This window comes from Oncorhynchus nerka, linkage group LG26 (genome assembly GCF_034236695.1).
Source record: "Oncorhynchus nerka isolate Pitt River linkage group LG26, Oner_Uvic_2.0, whole genome shotgun sequence".
NCBI classification, from domain to species: domain Eukaryota; kingdom Metazoa; phylum Chordata; class Actinopteri; order Salmoniformes; family Salmonidae; genus Oncorhynchus; species Oncorhynchus nerka.
The window spans coordinates 24,732,148-24,751,715 of record NC_088421.1 but is presented as its reverse complement, the minus strand read 5'-3'; the positions used below and the strand labels follow the sequence as shown (position 1 = coordinate 24,751,715).

The 19,568-nt window shown below is 43.1% G+C and overlaps 1 protein-coding gene across 1 annotated transcript in view; it reads left to right on the top strand.

Annotated features, from left to right (window-relative positions):
- Positions 1 to 330: 330 nt before the first annotated feature.
- spop (speckle type BTB/POZ protein) overlaps positions 331 to 19,568 on the top strand; it is a 113,662-nt gene continuing 94,424 nt past the window's right edge. Inside the window, exon 1 of the mRNA XM_065010282.1 lies at positions 331 to 413. The gene's annotated coding sequence lies outside the window, so the exon portion shown is untranslated. The remainder of the gene's footprint in view (positions 414 to 19,568) is intronic.

Genomic DNA, 19,568 nt, shown 5'->3' with positions numbered 1-19,568 from the left:
ATTATATACTGTATATAATTTATACTTTATTGTAAACCAATTCAAAATATATAGAAATACAATGAGTTTACAACAGAGTATACAAGCATTACAAACGACAGTGAGGGGAATACAGACAATACATTATAAAAATAACTTGTCTTGATTGTTTTTTTTTTGCTATGAGAAGAATGAATTGTGTTTATTTAATTCTCCAAAAGAATAAACAGAGGTTTTTGACTCTTATATTTACTTTAATAAATGTATTAATAAGACATGTACATACATTAATAAAGTATTTAGCTAAAATAACAAAGCATGGCAATGTTTTGGTATGGGCGTGCATCCTTTCGTCACAGGCATAACCCGGATGTAGAGTGCCAGTGCTGACAACAAAAAAAATCCTATCCTGTCGTGGAACAGACTGAAAAAAGGTGAGTTTTAAAACAAAAGGAAACATTGCTTTGAACAAATTCTAAACTTTGCTTGTACTCGCTTTCATTCTGAGACCAAACACCAGTGAACGTGTGAGTTTGGTATCTGACAGGAATACGTAAGGCACTTAGCCAACTTGTATCTATCTATTTTACCTTCTCAACAATCTCGACTGTTGATGTTCGAGATAGCAAGCTACACTTAACCAGCTAGCGAGCTAACGTTAGCTAGCTAACTAGCCAGCAGACTGGTAGCTAGCTCGTTGGAAGCAAGCCCTGACAAATCGTCTACCAAACATTAGCTAATCGTGCTAAAATGTAGCAAACTACTTGTTGTAGTTTCCTACTTAGCCAGCTTGCTAGCTAGTTGGTTAGCCAGCTGAGCTAGTTAGCTAGCCAATCTACGTTGCCTCGCGCTTGTCTGACAATGGTTTGACAGCTGGTTTTAGCTTGACCATTTGTGAAGGAAATATTCATTTTATGCAGTTGCCGTGCGGGAAAAAGGTGGGTTATTCCTAGAAATGAATACATGAGTAATTCTCACAGGGGCCCTGTGCGTAAGTAAAAGCTTATTTTTTGTTGTTGCCACATTATGAAGCCACCATCCCACAACTGCCTGTATCCTGCCAAATAGTGACCATCACTCTCCCGTATTTGTTTGCATGAGTTGTGCCGCACAGTGTCATTTGCCAGAAACGGAACAGTTGTCTTTTGCCAGAAACTGAGCTCCATAGAGAATGTGAAGAGCCAGGCTGAGGGGTTGCTGCATTGCAGAATAAGGTCCTGCCTAAAGATGAGCAAACTCTGAAATTGTCAGTATGGTTAACCATGCACAGACAGAGAGAATTAAGGTGGCAGATGTTTTTTAACTGGGCGTTTTGGGACACTGGTATTTCACCAAATAAAATGTTGACGCAAGATTAGTTTTAGTACATGAAGTGCTGTGGGAATTCTCAATCATTCTTGTGTGGTCCTTCAGCATTTTTCTAGATTGTAAACACATGCAGGTTGAAACTGAGGGAGCAATGTTGGAGTTTATTTGAGCATCTGAGTGGTTTAGTGAGGTATGCTCTGAGACAGCATATATAACTACTGGGACACCCACTACAGTCCCAGTCCTAAAAGCTGCATAAGACGTACTCATTCACCGGCCACACACCTGCTCCAACAGACACCTCAAAAAGGAGAGGCCTACACTATTTCAGTGTAAGTGAGAGTTTTGGCTCTATTGATGAGGAAAATGGGGCCTGTGAAATTCTGAAGACAGACAGGTGTTTAGTTGTGGCTCGAGTGCAGAGACTTCATCTTGGCAGCTGTTTAACTGGGAAAGTAATTTTGGTGTGAGTGGAATACTTGCCTGACTGGATTACTTACCTTGATTTGACATGCTGGCCTCAACAGTCAGTGTGGCTGTGCTGAGAGACAGCCATCTCATAATGGTAAGAGAAAACCGTTGTCAACAGGAATGTGCTTCTCTGTAAGACACATTTTGTACGTGCTTCCAGACTGCGTTGACAGGAAAGGATCCTCAGAGCAGGCACAGGGTTCCATTGTTCCGTAGTTAGTCAGGCTGTAGTCAGTGATTTGGCCAAAATGGTAAAAGACATTTCCGTTGCACAACACCTTCATGACCATGACTGGCGATGGAACACTTCAAAAGTTACCGGTACTGCAATGCCTACCTAGTCGTTTCACTGCACGCAAACCCCTAGCCAGCCATCACTTCCCAGCCAACTCCATCCATTCTATGTTATGATATGTTAAATTGGACAGCACTCGATTTAGCGGAGATGCACTCTACACAACATCCCCCGGCCCTCCTCACCATCCATAGGACAAAACACTTTGTTTTATTTACGTGAGGTGCTTCTGTAACTGCTAGGAATAACAGCCAATCGAAGTGCATAGCGGAGGGCAAGCTAATGTAATCTGACAGCAATGGAGTTGGTAGAGGCCGCTCAGGCATCGTAAAGCTGTCGCTGTTTAAGCTCCTAAATTTGTCGCTAATACCCGCCAGCCTCCGCTTCCACATGGCCACAGAGCCGTGAGGAGAAGAACACCGGAGTGTGCATCCAGGCAGTTTAGTTGTGTAACTGTGTCTTTCCACCTGTGTTAAGTATATATATATATGTGGATAATGGTGGTAATGGGTGTGTGTGCGCAGCTCCAGTAAATGTGTGTGAGTCAGTGTGACACTACAGGTACAGCTTTAGAAGAAGCCCATTTCTCACAATGCTGATTACTTGTGAGGGAATGCAACAAGTATTGAATTAGTTTGCTGAGAGGTTGGAAATTGAAATATGGATTGGGGTCGCAAACGCCTGCCTGTGCTATTGGCTGTTTCAGATGTGTGAGATGAAATGTATTTTGTGTGACTGATGCAGACAGTGGCGGTATCTAATGGTTTTCCTCTGCTCGTTCCTGCATTCCAATAACAAGATGGGAGCAGGAGTGACACAGACAAAGTGGATGTTTTTAGTCACCTTAAAGAGACGCCAGGCCATTTTTCAGCCAGACGAACACCAAGCCTGCCGCTCTTCCATTACATTTTAAAGTGAAAGACACACCCAGGGCCGGTTTCTCAAAAGCATCATAAGGCTAAGTTCATCGTTAGAGCCTTCGTAGGAGCTTTGTTAAATCCAAGCCTTTTCCGCAAACCATCATTATTAACGTTGCACTTGAAAATGCTTGGAATTTAATGCTTGCCTCAGAACAGCTAAGTGCGCAGAACAGAACAGCTAAGTGCGCCGTTAGATGCCCTCCCACGTAATTTAAACACAGAAGATCTCCGCTAAACAGAATCAAATGGTTTATCTGTCTCTCTGTGACTGCCGATAAATACAAATACAGAGGTGTCAATGTCTTTGCAATTAATTCCAAGCTTCGTTTAAAAAGATTATTCAAATGAAAACCAAGATCTGCATTCAAATATAAACAGTAAGCTATAGGCCTTTTTCAATCAAAAAAATACATTTCATGGTCAATCAATTGTTCTATTTTGCTAATTTCACTAATTTGACTCAATATATTTCATGGTGTGTAGCCTAACATGTGCAATGATGTGCCAAAACGGTGACTTAGTGCATTTTATTGGGTAAGCAATACGAATAAGACGCCTCAATATTTGCAGCCTTAGGTGGTAACTTCTGTCTAAGTTCTGATCCGTCGTCAGTATTGTGAAATCATTTTAATGTTAAGGCAAGATTTTTAATGGAAAAAGCTAATCCGAGAGCAGCACTGTCTTTTCTTTCCAGCCTATCAGTATCGACACATGCTCCTACATTGCACTCAGCGACCATTCTCTCTGCGTGGTGTTTTGGGAAAGGCGTATTACATCTTTGGCCGTTATTGTAAAGATGCATTGTTGAAACACTCGTAAGTGTAAATTCCATCGGTATCGAGAAACCAGACACAGCTCATTCCATCTGCCATTTAGATGTATTTAAATGTGCTGCCTTGCTGTGCTGGTGGCGGTTTAGCTTAGTGAGCGTCTGGCTGGCTGGGTGTGGAGAGTGTGGGCTGGAGGCCTGCCTGGTCTGGGGGCTTGAGGCCTACTTCTCCCTGGCCGAGTAGCCTTGCCGCTGACCCCGAGAAGCTATCTGAATATCAATGACAATGCAGTGATTTAGAAGCGGCTGTGGCTCCAAAGTCAGATCTAATCGTGCTGGTATTTACTGCCATTTGAGCTGTTGTGATGCGAGGCCAATTGAATTCAAAGGTAATTTCCATGTGGCTGTTTGGTATTTGGGATATGAGTCACCCATCTAGGGTTGGGTGAGACAGGGTTTAAGCGCTGTGCAACTTCAAGGTCAAAGGTGAAATGATTCAAAGAGATGCCCAGACAGGGATGGAGGGAGAAAGATAAGTGAGACTTTACAGAGGGAGATACTAAACTATCCTAAATTGGGAGTCAGAGCAACGGGTTTAATGCAGGTTGAGTGAGGAGTGTTATGTGCAAAGATGGCGATAAAAAGATGAACAAATCTAGATAAGATGGAACGAGAAAAGGAGTTATATAGTAGGTGAGGCGGAGGTATAGAGAGAGCGAGTGAGATGGGGGGGAGATGTTGGGGTGGAAGAGGATTGTGGTAGTGAAATCGATAGTTCATACCATTCTGAAATTGAGTTTTTTTGTTGTCAGAGAAACAGGTATGGAGGGTATAATATGAAATGGCTCTGGCTGAGGACCGTTACTCGAGCAGCAGTATCGATTCCTGGGTCGTGTTCCAATTATAGTTGGGTGTTTTTGTCTGAGGCCCTCGTTCTGCAGCCCTTAAAAAGCTGGGGACAAGGCCGGACAAAGGTTTTGGGTGCCGACTGACTGTCTTAACGCTTCCCCAAAGCGGCCCACTTTTTCAGTCATCAAAGAAGTTAGCTGGGAAATATCGTGTGCTGTCTCACTGGGTCTCTGAGGACATCACTAGAGAATGGAGATTTCCCCCATGGCCGTCCCTCTTAAGAGATTCACTGGCATTACAGCATAAAGAGAAAATAATCTTGTTTGTCAGTGTGTGTCTGTGGCTAAGTGGATTTGAGTTTCTCTGTTGTGGGAGTGGGTTTGCATAACCTATGTGCAGGAAACATACATTTTTGTACACTTGTGTGATTGAGTGTGTGTATTTGTGGGGGCAGGTTGGAAAAACAACATCAGGTTGCTGAATGGCAGTAGAATGACAGCAGATTGCTCTGTGGCTTCCTCCACGCTGCACTTAGCCGTTCATTGTGTGTGCAGCCAGACATGAGCAGAGAAATTGCAGCTGTTTGTTGCCTTTGTTCCTGGAGGATTTCCAAGGTAAAATGGCATGTAATTCCCAGCCTGATGTCCTTGCCTTTGCTCCTGCTTTTAGAGAGCCTTATCTGGGTTTGGAAGGGGGCTGCTGGATCGTGGAATAATGTAGGACAACTTTCTGGTACTCTTGAGGTTCAGTAAAGAGTTATTGTGTTGTCTGTCTCTACTAGTGGACTCTCCTCTTTCTCTAGCGTCTGTCCCATCTGTATTTTATTCCTTCTCTCTCCCTCCCATCTCTCCAAATAATGTCAGGCTCATGCAATATGTTGTTTCCCCACTTGTGTGTTAATGAAGTGGATGAATATTCATGAGGCAGAGCTGACATCGCTGTGGAGATCTTGTCAAGGGAATATGGAGTGGCAGGACTAGACATTAACTTTTTGCTTGTCATGCCACTACCATTTGCATGTCATTGTATGATCAAGGACCCATGCATTACTATATTTTTTTACCATAGAGAATCAGACCAAAATGTATGTTACACTCTTTGCGTAGTCGAGCCCGTCTCAAAATACAACACTGCCCTGGAGGATGGTTAGCCACCCTTGGTAACCTATAAAATAGTGCAACGTTACAATTACATCAAAATACTTTTCCCTACAGGGCTCGACATTAAGGGAGTCCCGTTGTCCCTGTGATGATGATAAATGTTTTGAAACGGACTGTTTTAAATTCATCCAACCACTGCACATTATTTTTTTAAATGTTTAAAAATCCACCGAGGCTGATGCAACAGATCAGACCGTTTAGCTTAAAATGTTGATAGTTTTATTTCTTTATATTATCAGCTCAACAATGCGCACATACATGGCTGTAGGCTATGTGCGAATGTTCCCGAATGCAATTAGCAGGATTTTTTTTCTTCTCAAAAGTGCACCGCATGCACCAGTGGTTTCATGTCAAATTTAAGGGGAGATCTAAAGATGCATTAACTAGCATGGCTTACTAATATGACTAGGATTATGCTGTTGGACAATAAAATAACGTTGATTCGAAAACCAGTAGAACATGAGAATCATGCTGTTTTCAATAGCGTATTAAGTGTTAATAAAATAATTCCCTCAACATTTCTATGGTTGTATTTTGGCTATGCTAGGCTACTTTGAAACAAGGTACATGCTTCATAAAATTACATTAAATGTCCAGGTTTTAAACCATTATGTGTATGGTTAAATAGTTTAAAATGCGAACAGCCACCCGCTCAGATATAAGGTGGGTGATGTGTGGGGAGCCACAGGCACTGTCCTTCACTCTCCAGTCTTGTGACCATTTGATCTGAAGGAACCGTGCCTCCAGTATGTCGACAGAATCAAGCCTTTAGATGCTCATGTTAATTATCCTTCATTATATTTGTCAATCATCACTATATTTTTGTAATTAAGTCTCATTAAAGTTTGGCCACATTTTTTAGCACCTCATGTCAGCATCGGTTTGAACATGAAGCTGTAGCCAATATGCATATCACCTACATTTTGACATGTAGGATTTTTTATTTCTGTACATTAATAAAACTAGGGGTGTGAACATGTAAATAATGTTTGGATCCTTAACGTTAAGAAAAAGCCCTAACCGAACCCCCACCCCACATATTAAAGTCATAATGCAGTTATCCCACTTTTTTCCTCCCTTTGTTATAGCCTAACTAGACTATGGCTTTAAAGGCCGACAGAATGTAGTGTAATTTAAATAAACTCGGAGAGGAAGAGGTGAACTTGAGGCTACTTTGGTGGAAGACAATTAAGACATTGCGAGATGCAGATTACCAAGACGTGTACGGTTCTGCCTGCCCCTCCTCTCTCTCCCTCATGCTAGCCTGCCTGCTCTTTCTCTTCGCTAATGACCCAAGTGTGTGTTCAGTCTTTGGTCTGTTGCATGTAGAATATCCTCGCTTAGGCTATTCATGGCACTGGTGTTGGCGGTATACAGTATCTTCGGGCCAGTCTTGCACGGGGTAGGCTTCTCTTAGTTGCTTAGTGGGTAGGGGTGTTTCTGTCTCATGAAATTACAGTAGGCTACTGGTGTAGCCTGTATTGATGACCCTTTTCAGATATAATGATGTGTCCTCTTGAAAGCGCCTCGGTTATGACATGCTTGTTTGTCTGTTAGGGTAGGCTAAACGCCGACAAGAAACCTTCTCTGGAGACATGAACACCGTTTTACTTGTCTGTAAATTAATGCCGACGCGGGACTACCTTCCATCACTAGGCGACCAGAACTTTCAATCCTAGCATGCCTGCTGCCTGTGCTCTGACTAAAAAAACTACTTTAAAGTACGTAAGTCGCGATAACTAACAAAGACATTTAGAAAGAAAGCACTTCTAGCTCCCCTAGCATAAAAAACTGCATAAATGACACAGTAGCACATCAATCAGCAACGTTTGTTGTCAGGGAAACAATTGAACGTTCTATGCTGGAGCAGAATTTTAGTGTCTGAAAAGGTACATACCCTGCTGATGCGACACTTAAAAAAAATGGTCAAAGGGATCAATTATGGACATGTCACTGTACTGCGTTCTGTGTGTGTAAAGGATCGCGGTAGATATAACTTCATTGCCCGGCCCTAACGGTCATACATCTGTAATAGGACCATTTTAATTTGCATTATGAATAAATGTGGATCGTTTTTTTCTTATCTGTTTAACTTCTCTGGGATATGGGGGACGGAAGCATCCCACTTCGCCAACAGCCAGTGAAATTGCAGGGTGCCAAATTCAAAACAACAAATAAACAAAATTCCTCAACCATACAAGTATTATACACCATTTTTAAAGATAATTAAGATAAATTATGTTAGGTCAGCGCCTAGCCACAGAAAAACATACAGCCATTTTCCAAAGAAATTGGTGCGTTACGTTCAGAAATGCATCGTCTCAAACTAGAGGTCGACTGATTAATCGGAATGGATGATTTCAAGTTTTCATAACAATCGGAAATGGGTATTTCTGGAAACCTTTTTTTTTTCTATTTTTTAGTATTTTTTTTTTTACAGCTTTTTGTTTAACTAGGCAAGTCAGTTAAGAACAAATTCTTATTTACAATGACGGCCTAGGAACGGTCGGTTAACTGCCTCGTTCAGTGGCAGAATGACAGATTTTTACCATGTCAGCTCGGGGACAGTTTGGGCCGCCTGGCTCGTTGCGAACTAATTTGCCAGAATTTTACGTAATTATGACAACATTGAAGGTTGTACAATTTAGCAGGAATATTTAGACTTTGGATGCCACCCGTTAGATAAAATACGTAACGGTTCTGTATTTCACTGAAAGAATAAATGTTTTGTTTTCCAGATTATCGTTTCCGGATTCAACCATATCAATGACCTAAGGCTCGTATTTCTGTGTTATTATGTTATAATTAAGTCTATGATTTGATAGAGAGGTCTGACTGAGCGATGGTAGGCACCAGCAGGCTCGTAAGCATTCATTCAAACAGCACTTTCGTGTGTTTTGCCAGCAGCTCTTCGTTGTTCTTCAAGCATTGCGTTGTTTATGACTTCAAGTCTATCAACTCTCGAGATTAGGCTGGTGTAAGCGATGTGAAATGGCTAGCTAGTTAGCGGAGTGCGCGCTAATAGCGTTTCAAACGTCACTCGCTCGGAGACTTGGAGTGGTTGTTCCCCTTGCTTTGCATGGGTAACGATGCTTCGAGGATGGCTGTTGTCGATGTGTTCCTGGTTCGAGCCCAGGTAGGGGTGAGGAGAGGGACGGAAGCAATACTGTTACACTGGCAATACTAAAGTGCCTATAAGAACATCTAATAGTCAAAGGTTAATGAAATACAAATGGTATAGAGGGAAATAGTCCTATAATTCCTATAATAACTACAACCTAAAACTTCTTACCTGGGAATATTGAAGACTCATGTTAAAAGGAACCACCAGCTTTCATATGTTCTCATGTTCTGAGCAAGGAACTTAAACGTTAGCTTTCTTACATGTGGGCACATATGGCACTTTTACTTTGTTCTCCAACACTTTGTTTTTGCATTATTTAAACCAAATTGAACATGTTTCATTATTTATTTGAGGTTAAATGGATTTTTATTGATGTATTATATTAAGTTAAAATAAGTGTTCATTCAATATTGTTGTAATTGTCATTATTACACTTTAAAAACGTTTTTTCTTAAAAAATTGGCCGCTTAATCGTTATCGGCTTTTTGGTCCTCCAATAATCGGTATCTGTATCGGCGGTGAAAAATCATAATCGGTCGACATCTATCTCAAACAAACATCCGGTGAAAGTGCAGAGAGCCACATAAAATTACAGAAATACTCATCATAAACATTGATCTAATATACAAGTGTTATCCATACGATTATAGATAAACTTCTCCTTAATGCAACCACTGTGTCAGATTACAAAAGGACTTTATGGTAAAAGCACACCATGCAATTATGTTAGGTCAGCGCCTAGCCACAAAAAAAACACAGCCATTTTTCAACCAAGGAGAGGTGTCACAACTCAGAAATAGCATAATAAATATTCACTTACCTTTGATCTTCATCGGAATGCACTCCCAGGAATCCCAGTTCCACAATAAATGTTTGTTTTGTTTGATAAAGTCTATCATTTATGTCCAAATACCTCCTTGTTAGCGTGTTTAGTTCACAAATCCAAATACACAAGGCGCAGGCACTTAGGCCAGATGAAAAGTCAAAACAGTTCCATTACAATTCGTAGAAACATGTCAAACGATGTATATAATCAATCTTTAGGATGTTTTTATCATTAATCTTCATTGATATTCCAACCGGACAATTCCTTTGTCTTTAGAAATGAAAGGGAACACAACTCGCACTCACGGCCGCGCTTGTGACTTAGCTCATGGCATTCTGCCAGACCCCTGGTTCAAACAGCTCTTATTCGCTCCCCCTTCATAGTAGAAGCCTGATACAAGGTTCTAAAGACTGTTGACATCTAGTGGAAGCCTTAAGACGTGCAATATGACCCCATAGATACTGTATATTGGATAGGCAATGACTTGAAAAACTACAAACCTCAGATATCCCACTTCCTGGTTGGATGTTGTCTCAGGTTTTTGCCTGCCATATGAGTTCTGTTATACTCAGACATCATTCAAACAGTTTTAGAAACTTCAGAGTGTTTTCTATCCAAATGTACTAATTATATGCATATTCTAGCTGTTTACTCTGGGCACCTTATTCATCCAAGCTACTCAACACTGCCCCCCAGTCCTAAAGAAGTTAAATGGAACCTCCCCCCCCAAACATGGCAGTTTAAACGTTAAGAAAAAATGTCAATTTGGCATATCCCTAGATATAACATTACTCTAATGTTGGCCTCTGATCCAATTCTGATTAGAGTAATTGTTTGATATTGTCATTTTTGAATGAGGCATTTTTACTTCAACTTAAATCTACTTAAATCTATATTCTTCAGCCCATTTCAGAAATAAAAGCTCAATGTATATGATGTATGCTGTGCTTACTTCTCTCACACATTGCCAATGTATCTCTCATCTTCTTTCATTATTTCTGCTTTGTATTGCTTTTCAGTGTACAAATACTCTACCTCTTTTTGCTTGGCAGCCTTTCATTTGAATTCTCGCTCTCATTCTTTTTCCCTCTCTTCCTTTCTCTATCTCCTCCATTGCTCATTCTCCTCCATTGCTCCATGGCAGGGGATGTCAGACCCCTGCAGTCCACCGCTAAAGCATCTCATGCGATCTGTAAAATCTTTGATCTCACGGCATCCATGCACTGAGCCACAACAGCAAAGTGTGTGGATGTTGCGGCACAAGAAAGAAACGTGTGCATGTGACATTGTGTGTGTGCTCAAAAACCTTTCATTTGGCAGTCAGCATTTGTGGGAGAAACTCTTAATAAGAGGGAAGAGCTTGTCCTCTCTCTGCTTGTTCCTGTTGGGCTTTTTCCTAGTGTGTCCTTTCCTTTCTTCTGTCGTTCGATAGAGCAGTAGTTTTATCAGTTGTTATTTAACCCCTCCAGACAGTTTGACAGATCTCCAGTCTCATTCTCCCAGACATGCTCCCTATGGTCAGGGAAGGGTGGAGGCTGGTCAATTCATCAACACTCTATTACAAGACCCCTCCATCTTCATACATCCACTCACCAGCTATCTATAGGCTATACACAACCCACTGCTATAGGCTTTACACAACCCACTGTCACTTTACCTGTCTCATCACTCACTAAAACTGCTGCTGGGAGAGCAAGAGCATGTGGTGTTGTAGATATTGAAAATAGGGTTACATTCCTCACTAGCTTTGGGGGTAGCACCCTGACTTTGGGGGCAGCAGCCGAACTTAAGCAGCTAATTACAGTGTAATTGATCCAAGCTTCTTGGGGGCAGCTATGGAGGCAGACAGCCCTTTGAATATGCCCCACTGTCATCTCCTTGGACACCTTAGGGTCCTGATGACAGGGAAGGACACTCATCTTGTCTGTCTCTCTGTCCCTCGCTCCTCTGACGGTGTGTGTGGGCTGTGTCCTGCCCCCCCCTTCCGTCCGTTCGCTCTCCTCGCCCCTCGACTGATCAAAGCCCCTTTGAGGGTCCTGAGTGGTTCTGAGCTAATAGCCGATAGTGATCTGATGTGTGTGTCTTCTCAGTGATTAGACACCCAATGACAGGCTGAGCCAGCCCTGACTACCGTTTTTATCCTTTAAATGGGCAATCTGCAGTTGCGGCATCCATTTTTTAAAAACGTATGAATGGTAAGTACCCATTTGATTCTTGAAGAATATAACTTAGAAATGCCCCATGAGCTTAGTTCTACTGTCGTACCCAATCAGAACCCAAAAGTTAAGCTTGTTTTACTCCACTGTTTGTAAACTAAGTGTAGACAAATACTATATACCCTCAAAACATAGTTCAAGCTTACATTTTGTCAGTCCTTGCATTCATAGCTCTGCCTATGAATTTCATAGTGGTTACATTTCTGCAGCCCCATCCCTTAACTGCAGATTGCCCCTTTTAATGTTGCACCTTCCCCAGCAGCCGACTCAATTATCAGTGATTAAGTTAGTGTCAGTCTTTAGCGCTGAGCCATACCTCTCCTCCCCGCCGTGTGGCACAGAGGCCCCGAACAGAGCTACTGATCCCAAGTCAGCACTGTGGAGGGACGTACAGTATGTAGACAGCTCTAAGTATAACCCCTGTCCTCAACTCCGATCCCCAGACAACAAGGTGACAGCGTACTGAAAGTTGGCGACACCCCCAAAGCCTTAACCTCAGCGAGGAGGAAGAGGCGTTGCATTACATTATAGGATAACTGTGTAAAGCATTTACCTCAGTGAGGAGGAAGAGGCATTGCATTACATTATAGGATAAATGTATAAAGCATTTACCTCAGTGAGGAGGAAGAGGCATTGCATTACATTATAGGATAACTGTGTAAAGCCTTAACCTCAGTGAGGAGGAAGAGGCATTGCATTACATTATAGGATAAATGTATAAAGCTATCCTGGTGCTTAGGTTTTTATCCAAGCTGAGATGACCCTGCTTTCAGAAGGAGAAACAAGGACAGGGCCTTACATTGCAGAATGATATTCATGATTCTTATTATTCCAGTTAGATTTTGAACTTGCAGGGGGTTACCGAAGATAGCATGGAGATATATAAGATCTGAGCCCTTGTCGTTCAGTACCCCCCTCCACCAGCCTCTCTATAGTAGAGGACTGGCCTTGGTGGTGGCACAGGCGTGTGTGGATTATTGTGAGGCGTCTCGTAAAAAAAAAAAACTTGGCTGCAAGGTCACGTCTCTACTCTGCCTCATCCCCCTAATCCTGGCCTGTAAATAAATATCTAACACACCCCACACTAACACCATAATACCTCTCCTTAGCTACACACACACCCCTAACCCTCTCTGTTCTGCCCTGAAGTCTCCAGAAGGCACACCTTGCATGTCTTTGCCTGTAGCGTTTTGACAAGTGAATAAACATCAGCTGCTTCATTGCACCCCTGCCTCCCAGCCTCTACCTAACGCATAATGCTCCCCACTCTTCCACCTCTATCTTATCTGCCCCTCACTTGTCCTCTACTCTCCCTCTAACTCTACTGTATCTCACAGGCTGTAAGTGGAAGCCAACCCTTGTAGGCTGGTTATGGATCCCCACAATCACTGGGCTATTACCTCTACCCTGTCATTACATATAGACTAAAGACTAGAAGTGGGTCTTATCTATCTATAGAAAACCTCGCTAAATGCTCTCTCCTTAGGCTCTGAGTCTTCTCAGGGGACAGACAGACTGGTGTGGGTTGGACAGGTAGGGAGTTCTCAGTTTGGATTTAAATGTATACACCTCTGATTTAGGATGCAAATACCGTTTGCAGATTTGATGGGCGTAGCTCTCTCCTGGTTTGGGGCTCCAACCACAATCTCCCTCCCTGTGCCTCCCTCCCTGTGTTGTCCAGTGAGCAGCAGCAGTGATCAGTAAGGAGAGCTGGTAATCTGCCGTAGCCTTAGCGCTCTCTGAGCGAAGATTGATGGCCCTCCTGGAAAGGCTGCTATTGTGGATGGGCAGAGAAAAGAGGGGAGGGTGGAAATGGATTTAGAATGGGAAATTTGAAGGAGAGGGATAGAGGGAGATGGTGTGAGGGGTAGTGTGATAGTGGGAAAAGTAGATAGAGATGGTGCTTGAGAGGTTAGGAGATGAATGGGGGACGAGTTGGAGTTGATGAAATTATGTGAAGGAGAAGGGGGGCTGTGTTTATCTGAATGTGTGTTGGTGTAAATATGACCAGAGATTAGGCTTGGACTCATCAGTCCTCACTCATTATTATCTGACTCCCACACACAGTATGCGCGCACACACAATTGTCTCTTGGTTTAATCCATTTGAATTCATTCAATTTTTGACAGCATCCCCTTTGATTTATGCAAAACTTTCCATTGATGTTTGCTCATGGAAGAAAGGGCCAGAAAGTGACTTTTTGGACCTGATTGCCAAAACATTCAGGAGATAAAGGTGCTCAAAGTTAATCCACTTTACATACCATGTGACTAGAGGTCGACCGATTAATCGGAATGGCCGATTTAATTAGAGCCGATTTCAAGTTTTCATAACAATCGGAAATTGGTATTTTTGGGCGCCGATTTGCCAAATTATTATAATTTTTTTCAACCTTAATTTAACTAGGCAAGTCAGTTAAGAACACATTCTTATTTTCAATGACTGCCTAGGAACGGTGGGTTAACTGCCTCGTTCAGGGGCAGAACGACAGATTTTCACCGTGTCAGCTCGGGGGATCCAATCTTGCAACCTTACAGTTAACTAGTCCAACGCAATAACGACCTGCCTCTCTCTCTCGTTGCACTCCACAAGGAGCCTGCCTGTTACGTGAATGCAGTAAGCCAAGGTAAATTGCTAGCTAGCATTAAACTTATCTTATAAAAAACAATCAATCATAATCACTAGTTAAGGAGAGGCAAACTTCAAGTCAGAGGGGACGCAGCCAGTGGTCAGGGATGAGTTGAGGAATGGGAGAAGGTCTGTAGAGATGGTCTGGGGAGGTGATGTGGACAGGTTATTGGGTAGCCAGCCTTCATTAGTCGCAGGATTTCATCTAGAGAGGGAGGGGAGTAAGAGGTCAAATAGTTCTGTGGGAGTTGTGTCCCCCGCAACAGGACCTGCCGCGCTGCTCTGCTTCGCTGCTTCTTAACACACTGCTCACTTTTTAAATGTTTTATATATATTTTTTAACCTTTATTTAACTAGGCAAGTCAGTTAAGAACAAATTCTTATTTTCAATGACGGCCTAGGAACAGTGGATTAACTGCCTGTTCAGGGGCAGAACGACAGATTTGTACCTTTGTCAGATTGGGGGTTTGAACTTGCAACCTTAACCCGGAAGCTAGCTGCACCAATGTGCGCCAATGTGTTGGAGGAAAGACCGTCCAACTGAGGTCAGCTTGCAGGCGCCCGGTCGGCCACAAGGAGTCGCTAGAGCATGATGAACCAAGGAAATCCCCCGGCCAAACCCTCCCCTAACCCGAACGATGCTGGGCCAATTATGCGCCACCCCATGGGGCTCCCGGGCCACGGCCGGCTGTGACACAACCCGGAATCGAACTGGCCTTAGACCACTGTGTCACTCGGGAGGCCATATCGTATTGTTTTGACAATATCGCAATGTTATTTTTGCGCTAATTCAAAACTCCAGTATTTTTCCTTCATATATTATTGTTCTCCAACTTATTTTTTAAAACGGATTGATTAAAATGCATTTTCTCATGGCTCTCTGTTGTGCCTCTGTAGCAGACCATATGGTGAGCAATATGCTTGAAACATCGAGTTGCAATACATACAGAAGCGTGAGATTCGCAACACGTGTTGTATTGGCACCTAAGTATCGTGATAATATCGTATTGTGAGATGCCTGGCAATTCCCAGCCCTAGTATTAAGTAGCCCCCGGATTGGCTGATGGTGTACATCCCCTAGACAGGATGCTAGTCTATCGTATTAGGCATATTACTCCTTTATGGCCCTGTGTGTGTGTGAATAACTTAGATCCTCCACTGTGTGTGCAGCAGCAGCACAGGGTTGACTGGCCCAGTTATGCTCATAATTATGACAGTTATTCACTCTTAGTGGCTCTTTTTGAACATAGTCAAGGGCTTGATGTGACCCCCTGGCCAGCTGCCGCTCTCTAAATATTCCTCTTTCAAGTCTTAGGGGGTTTCAGCAGCGGTGAACCTGTGAGGAACAGTCCTTTTTTCTCTCTTTTTCCCCGTATCATGGCTGACGTCTTTTAATGTCTATCCCCATCTCTCCCCGTCCCTTTCCGCCCTCTGCTTAATTTGTCTTCAATCCTTTCTAGTTTTGTTTTTATCCTCTCCTTGTCTTGTCTGCTGCCCCCCTTCTCTCTTTTTCATCAGCCTGTAGTACATCGACCCATCTTTCATCCTGCCTCTCATCTCCCATTCTTCCTCTCACTTTGCTTTTTCTGCTATCCATTTGTTTTCTTCTTACACTTTTGTTTCCCCCCCGCTACTCTCCTGTCTCTCTCAGCTCCATCCTCCCCTCCCTCCCTCCCTCTCCCTCCATCCTCCTCCCCTCCCTCCCTCTCCCTCATTCCCCTCCTCCTCACCATCCAATCCCTGCTCTCTGAAGCTGAGGAGATGTAGGTTTGCTCTGCCATGGAGTCTTGACAGGATGGATGGCAGCGGGTGTCTGTGTTGTCATCTCATCTCCCCTCCAACCTGACTAAACGATCAGGCTCACTGGTAGACAGACAGGCCGGGGCAGGGAGTGCAGAGGCAAGGAGGGTGGCAGAGCGCGGCCCCAGCGTTTACCCAACCTGATTACAAGATCACACACTGCAGGTCAACCCTAATTTCCTGGAGTCCCAACTCATTACCACACCGCTGACTGACGCCTATCAGTCAGGGAGGGAGGGGAAGAGAAGGAGGAAGGTGGGAGACTGATGCATAGAGAATGAGTACAGGTCAGAGAAAGGAGAAGAGGGGGTGAAGGAGGGATGGCCAGAAGAGATTGAGATGAGAGAAAGCACAGAGTAAATGCTCATAGTTCATAGACAGGGCGAGGAGGATAGGTGTTGCAGTGAGTCAAGGGGATTTTAGTCTCCGATTCAGACAGTAGAGGTAGTAGATCTAAGTAGCTGTTCCGCTGTTATGTAGGTCTGAAGGCTGGTTTAGCCAAATTACTTTCACTGTACAGACCAACCAGGAAGGCTCTGCCCACCACAGGACCACGGAGACACACCCTCTTCACCTCACACAGTTGACTCATTATTTTGTACACAGTCTGACACAATCACAGCATATTGTCAGACCTAAGTTTCTCTTAATCCCCATTTTGCCTGTTAAAATGGTGTTTGAACCAGGAGGCATTAGTGATTTTGGAGCCCAAAAATATCGACCGGACTCATGCTTCTGTTGTCAGGTTTTGAATACACATCTGCTTGTCCAGTCAATAAGAACACTCACATATTCATTGCAGGTGAGCTCTTGATCAAGCCTCTGTCCCCCTGAGACACACACCTCTGAGAGTAGCACTGCCTCTCACATTCTGTGCTTGCATTTTGCCCCTATATTTTGCATCTGATTGACATTTGTGACTGGCTTGTGTAAACCTGAGGGTGTTAAGATGATTCCATTCATTCCTTCAGTGCACCTCTCTTCTCTCTGAGTTTCTGACCCAGGGGCTATGGCAGGGTCTGGATTAAAGAGAGGGGGAAGAGTTCTTTATTCAGAGCATGTCACAGAGAGACATTGTTAGTCAGAGTGGTATTGCACTTGGCTTCACGTTGTGATTCAGGTTGGATTGGCTTTCTTCATGGTCTCAAGTTGGGCCTATTTGTTTTAGATTACTGCTCTGAAACAGTAATTTGTCTTACAAACCAGAAGAGCTTGAAGTGTCTCACATTCCTCAGCTATTGTCTTTGTACATGTCTGTAAGTTATATAATTAAGCCTAATATGAGGACATATCTTAAACCTGATGAAGTTTATCTTGTTCAGTTATGTGGGAGTCTCTGCGGGAACTAGAAGTGCTAGTGTTTATTACTAGACATTAGGGATGCACCGATATGACATTGTTGGCCGATACTGATATCCGATATTTTCATTGTCAAAAAAAAAACTATACTGATAACACATTTTGGGGAATATTCAGAGGTGGCAACTTTCCATGGAATTGATATTAATACCATTTTAAATGTAGATGTTTTTTGCATTGGATATATTTACCATATCATATGGAGACAGAAACATAAGGTAAAAGGTTTATCATAAGTAGACATAATTGCAAATGATTAAATCCTTCCAATAGAAATTTAAAAAACTATTTAGTTACAAATTGAACTTTAATTAAATGAGTTGACTCTTCAGATGGGATGATTTCACTGAACAACAAAAGGGAATATTGAATGATCCCCAATGATCCATCACTTCTTCCAAAAACATATTCAACATAGGTAAAATGATAGTCTAGAAACTGAAGCTTTAGATGTCTTCCCCTCAGGCGTCCTTGTCTTCTCCCTGGACCTCAATGTCCACCTCTTGAACATCAGACTCTGAGGCCTCATCTTCACTGTCACTTTCCAACCTTGTTGAGGATGGCTTGTTGTCAGGTTCAAAAAGCCTCAAATTTGCCCAGATGGCCACCAATTTTTCAACCCTTGTATTGGTCAGCCTGTTGCGTGCTTTGGTATGTGTTCCCAAACAAGGTCCAGTTGCGCTCTGAGGCGGCTGATGTTGGTGGGATTTGGAGGATGATGGAGGCAACCGGGATAAGAGCCTCAGATCCACTAAGTCCCTTCCACCAGGTGGCTGGTGAGATATGTTGACACGACTGTCTAGAACCTTGCCCTCATCCAGGCCAAGGTGGCGAGACACAATAGTGATGACACCATAGGCCTTGTTGATCTCTGCACCAGACAGGATGCGCTTGCCAGCATACTTGGGGTCCAATATGTACGGGCTTCAGGCAGAAGTCTTCACGCTTTTTGATTTATTTCAGAACTACAGTTTCCTCTGCTTGGAGCAACAGTGAAGTGGGAAGGGCAGTACGGATTTCTTATCTTACATCTGCAAGCAGAGTCTGAACATCAGACAGGATGGCATTGTCTCCCTAAATCTGTGCAATGGCTACTGCTATAGGTTTCAGGAGTTTCAGGCTCACGATCCTCCTGGAATCAGATGTTTTTTTGACTCAATGGAGGAACGTAGTCATAGAAATGCTGATGAATGTCAGCTCGAGCTGTGTATGCAACTGGTTCACCACTGATCCTCACAGGCAATGTATATTGGAAGAGATTTCTGAATGTTCTTTGCCCAGCGTACACCCCTCCAACCAGACATGCTTTATCTACTCATTTTCTGGATGCATAGTTCAACAGAGTTCAAGGTAAGGTCAAGCAAATGACAGAGAAAGCAGACTGTATTGCATTCATCTCTGATGGGTGGTTGAATGTTCGTGGGCAAGGAATAATAAACTGAAAATATTTTTGGGAGATGTGATGGCTCATTGGGGATCAACCAGGATTTCATCATACATGTCAAGCAGTTAAGTTTCTGATCGGTCTGTCCGATGCCTCTCTTCCTCGTTGCACACTGTCACTGTGTCCGTTTCCATCTTGTCCAGCTGTGTATGTAACATTTCACGTAAACCCTGTTCCCTGTCTGCATCGAAGTAGCGGTCCTTGTACCTAGCATCAAGATCGATGGTGACACAGTAAAGAGGCTCAGAGAGAATGCCACCGAATTGCTTGTTCACAGCCTCGAGGACTTTTGTAAGTTTTAACCCCCCGGTCTGTTGGCAGTTTTGTTGAGCAGGCGTTTCAATGCCATTACAGAGGGCATCACGTCTGCTGCAGACGCTGTTGATTAGCTTATTTCTCCAGTCAGTTGTTCGAATGGCG